General features: G+C 50.2%; 1 pseudogene across 1 annotated transcript; it reads left to right on the top strand.

The window, feature by feature from the left end:
• The first annotated feature begins 262 nt into the window (after positions 1-262).
• LOC147981914 (brassinosteroid LRR receptor kinase BRI1-like) lies at positions 263-3,985 on the top strand (annotated as a pseudogene). The gene is made up of 2 exons (XR_015599079.1): positions 263-3,316; positions 3,427-3,985. The product of XR_015599079.1 is annotated as a brassinosteroid LRR receptor kinase BRI1-like (transcript).
• Positions 3,986-4,859: the final 874 nt, after the last annotated feature.

The following is a 4,859-nucleotide window of genomic DNA, read 5'->3' as shown; positions in this document are numbered from 1 at the left end:
AAATGGGTGCACCAATCTCCAACACGTCGTATATTGGATCCACACACGTATAGATAATCAGTTTTCATCAACGCGTACGTGTCCTCCTTCAAGGAAGCAACTCAATTTGTATACATGATACACGATGATCTGCACTAATTCGATTGACGACGTCGACTTTTGAGGACCAGCAAAATTCGGCACCACATACAGGACCACCTACGTACATCAGGCAGGAAAAGATCGATTTTACAGATCATGGCGCATATATACGTACGAATTCTCCTTAGCTACACGACGAGCCACCCACCGGCGGCACTAACGATCATACCTACTAGCACTGCTTGCTACACAAGTGTTCACTCAGTGCAGCTCATCCGGTCCAGAAACCCAAAAGGACTACTGTAAACATTCTCATAGCTGAGCACTGAGCGTCGGCGCTACTATGGGTACTGCTCTGTGCCTGGCACTGGCGGTGCTGCTACTGCTGCTTGTCAATGATCTGGTGTTGGTGGCCGCGGACGACGGCGGCGACGAGCAGCTGCTGGAGCGGTTCAAGGCGGCGGTACGGAACCACGGGGAGCTGGGGGGATGGACCCGTGGCGACGGCGCGTGCAGTTTCCCCGGCGCGGCGTGCGTCAGGGGAGGGAGGAGGCTCGTGTCGCTCTCCCTCTCGGGGGTCCCACTCGACGTCGATTTCGGCGCTGTGGCCGGCACACTGCTGCAGCTGCGTGGTGTCGAGGTCGTCAGCCTGCGAGGCGCCAACGTGAGCGGCTCGCTCGCAAGCGGCGGGGACGCCGTGGTCTGGCGGTGCGGCCAGAAGCTGGCTCAGCTGGACCTGTCCGGCAACAGGGCACTAAGAGGATCCGTTGCTGACGCCCGCGTGCTCGCCGGCGCGTGCGACGGGCTGAGGGAGCTGAACCTTTCTGGTAACGCACTCGTTGGCGGTGGCGGCGGGAAGGGAGATGGCGGGGACATTTTTGCCCGGCTGGATGTCCTTGACCTGTCGGACAACAACATCTCCGGCGACGGCGATCTCAGCTGTATGGGGGGAGTCCGTCGGCTGAACCTCGCCTGGAACTCGATCTCCGGGCCACTCCAGGTCCCGGCATTCACCAACTGTTCCAGGATGGAGTCACTTGATCTATCCGGAAATTTAATCTCCGGCGAGGTGCTGCCCGGGGTCCTGTCCGGCTGCACTGCTCTTGTTTCGCTCAACCTCTCCAGCAACCACTTAAAGGGTGCTTTTCCGCCGGACATCACGCTGCTCGCGTCGCTCTCCTACCTCAACCTGTCGAACAACAACTTCTCTCGTGAGCTCCCTGGCGACGAACTCGCTGAGCTCCCACGGCTCTCGTGGCTCACTCTATCACTCAACCACTTCCATGGCTCCATGCCCGACTCTCTAGGTCGGCTTGCCAATCTGAGGATGTTGGACTTCAGCTCGAACGAGCTCTCCGGCGCTATACCATCCTCACTCTGCCCGAACACCGGCTCCAAGTCCAAGCTCGAGGTGCTCTACCTGCAGAACAACTACCTTACCGGCGGCATCCCGGCGACGATCTCCAACTGTGAAAGCCTCGAGTCTCTAGACCTCAGTCTCAACTACATCAATGGCTCCATCCCCACATCCGTCGGCAGCCTTGCTCGTCTCCGTGACCTCATCCTGTGGGAGAACAAATTGGAGGGTGAGATTCCGGTGTCGCTCGGTGGTGCTCGCGGACTCGAGCACCTCATCCTCGAGTACAACACGCTCACTGGCAGCATCCCGTCGGGATTGATGAACTGCAAGAATCTGAAATGGATAGCGCTGGGGAGCAACCGGCTCTCTGGGTCGGTGCCGGCTTGGCTGGGGCGGCTAGACAACCTTGCAATCTTGAAGCTCAACAACAACTCCTTCTCAGGGCGTATACCGCTGGAGCTAGGAGACTGCAAGAGTTTAATTTGGCTCGATCTGAACGACAACCAGCTAAGCGGATCGATACCACCGGAGCTGGCGAGGCAGTCCGGGAAGGTGGCTATCGGCCTCATGATAGTGCGGCCACATATATACTTGCGCAACGACGAGCAGAGCAGCAAATGTCGCGGCGCGGGGAGCCTGCTTGAGATCGGCGGCGTCCGTTTGGAGCAACTAAACCAGATGGCTAGCAAGAATACGTGCAACTTCACACGGGTATACATCCTGGATAGTGGAGAGCACACTTTGAAAAGCAATGCCTCCATGATATTCTTGGACCTGTCCTTTAACAAGCTTGACTCCGAGATCCCCAAGGAACTTGGTAAGATGAACTATCTAGCAATCATGAATCTTCGGCAAAATCGACTTTCTGGTGCCATCCCAGCAGAGCTTGCAGGTTCCAAGAATTTAGGTATGCTTGACCTGTCACACAACAAGTTGGAAGGCCCAATCCCGAGTTCATTTTCGTTGCTATCGTTGTCGGAGATTGATCTATCATGCAATAGGCTGAATGGATCAATACCGAAGATGGGATCCCTTGCCACTTTCCCAGAGAGCCAATATGCAAACAACTCTGGCTTGTGCGGCTTCCCTCTGCCTCGATGCCAACCATTTTTGAAACCCCAAGGTAGTGCTTCAGTAGTAAGTACCACTTCCAGTAATAAGTACAACCTCCTAACACTTCTAATAATCCTACTCTCAGCTGTCACGCTAGCTTTTGTCATTTTTGTAATTTTATTGTACTTCATATCGTGGAGAAATAAAGTCGACAACGGCAAGACCAAATCTTCCAATGACCTGACAGCTCCAGCAAGCCATCAGTTAGTCTCACACCTAGAGCTTGTTCGTGCCACTGGTAATTTCAGTGAAGATTACATGTTGGGATATGGAGGCCACGGAAAGGTATTCAAGGGACAACTGAGCGATGGTTTGATGGTTGCAATAAAGGTTTTTGACATGCGGTCCACGTGTGCCATTAGAAGCTTTGAGGCCGAGTGCCGTGTGCTCCGCATGGCGCGGCATCGCAACCTGATACGGATAATCACCACATGTTCTAACATGAATTTCAGAGCGTTGGTGCTACAATACATGCCAAATGGCAATTTAGAGACATTGCTTCACTGCTCACAACAGGGCGAAACACAATTCGGGTTCCGCGAGAGACTGTGTGTTATGCTTGAGGTGTCAATGGCAATGGAATATCCACACCATGGTTACCATGAAATCGTCTTGCACTGGACTTGAAGCCAAGCAATGTGTTATTTGACGAGGACATGATGGCGCATGTGGCAGATTTTGGCATTGCAAGACTACTACAAGCTGATGATAACTCTGCGTTCTCCATTAACATGCATGGCACTATTGGGTACATGTCACCAGGTACTTAGTACTTATTATCTTGCTCAATGTATCAAATTCTTGTTAAGCCACCAATTAACTAATATTGGCCACTTCAGTTGGAATGTGCATTTATCCTTCTTTTTGCACAGATCAGTATGGGTCATACGGGAAAGCTTCACGAAAGAGCGATGTGTTCAGCTACGGCATCATGCTCCTTGAAGTCTTTGCTGGCAAGAGGCCAACGGATGCTATGTTTGTTGGAGAACTGAGCCTTAGACGATGGGTTAATCAATTGTTTCAGGCAGGTCAACTTGTTCATGTCATGGATGGACGGCTACTGCAATGCTTTGGCATGGACATTAGCTTTCTTGTGCCAATACTAGAGGTTGGTTTGCTTTGCTCCAGTGACTCACCTGGAGATAGGATAACTATGAGCGAGGTAGTCTTAAAGATGAAGAACGTCAAAACAGAGTACATCAAATATATACCGTCTACATTAGGAAATGTGTCACAATGATTGGTCAACCTTGCTTCGTGGCTGCATGAAGAACTGTTTCGGAGAAACAAAAAGGACAGAGCAATATATATTATTTGAAGAACTAGTTGGCGTTTTCTTTGTTCAACATAATGATTTGCTACCTGTTTTGGAACTGATTCTTTTTTCATCCAAAGTGTACTATCCAGTTTTATGACTGCAACATGAAATGAGTTCTGAAGCGTTTGGATGTACGTAAACTTGCACATTTTGTATTGTTTTGTGGACATAAAGTAGTAATGTCTTCTTTGCTGGTTCTTTTTCTATCATTGGTGCCCATTTTTAAAAAATATTGATGAATATCTTTTTGATTCATGTCATTTAAAAAAATTGTAGACCACTTTATAAAATAAATAAGTATTTTTAAGCATGAACATATTTTATAATTCATGATATTTTTATTTCACAAACATTTCAAGATTTTTCAAATGAAATAGTGGCTGACTCTTTTTTTCAAGGATGCGCCAAAGAATGACGCATCAGAAGCATAGATAGAAGGGCCCAAGATGGGCAAAGGTAATGTTACAAGCCACGGTTACACAATCAAAAGTGTCCACATGCGGATCACTCGCCACTATCCAACCTATCTACCAAACCAGGGAGAGAGCCCCTCTCCTTAAGCAGACCAGCAGCCCTCCAATCCTGACCCTCAAGCTCAATCCTCCTAAGCATGGTGTCTGCAGAAGGCGAGGCCCCATTCAACACGATGTCGTTCCCGTGCTTCCATAGCATCCAAGCCACGAGCGTTACCACCGTCCATGTCTCCTTCCTTAGGTGTTTCTGTGGGTTTAGGGAGGTCCACCATTCCATCAAGGTCGCATCTAGCCCTGGTATCCAGGCAGGTCTGCCCCAAGCATTGGTGATGTTGGTCCTCACTTGCCGTGCTAACACGCAGCCAAGCAACAAGTGATCAATCGATTCCTGCTCCTGATCGCAGAAGGGGCATGCTGAGGGGTGAGGGAGCCTCCTTCTTTCCAATCTATCCGCCGTCCAACACCTATTCCTTGCCGCGAGCCATACGAAGAACTTGCAAGAATTTGGAGCTCT

This window comes from Triticum urartu, chromosome 3A (genome assembly GCF_056163025.1).
Source record: "Triticum urartu cultivar PI428250 chromosome 3A, HENAU_Tu73, whole genome shotgun sequence".
NCBI classification, from domain to species: domain Eukaryota; kingdom Viridiplantae; phylum Streptophyta; class Magnoliopsida; order Poales; family Poaceae; genus Triticum; species Triticum urartu.
The sequence above is the reverse complement of the archived record's forward strand: the minus strand, read 5'-3'. Positions and strand labels throughout refer to the sequence as shown.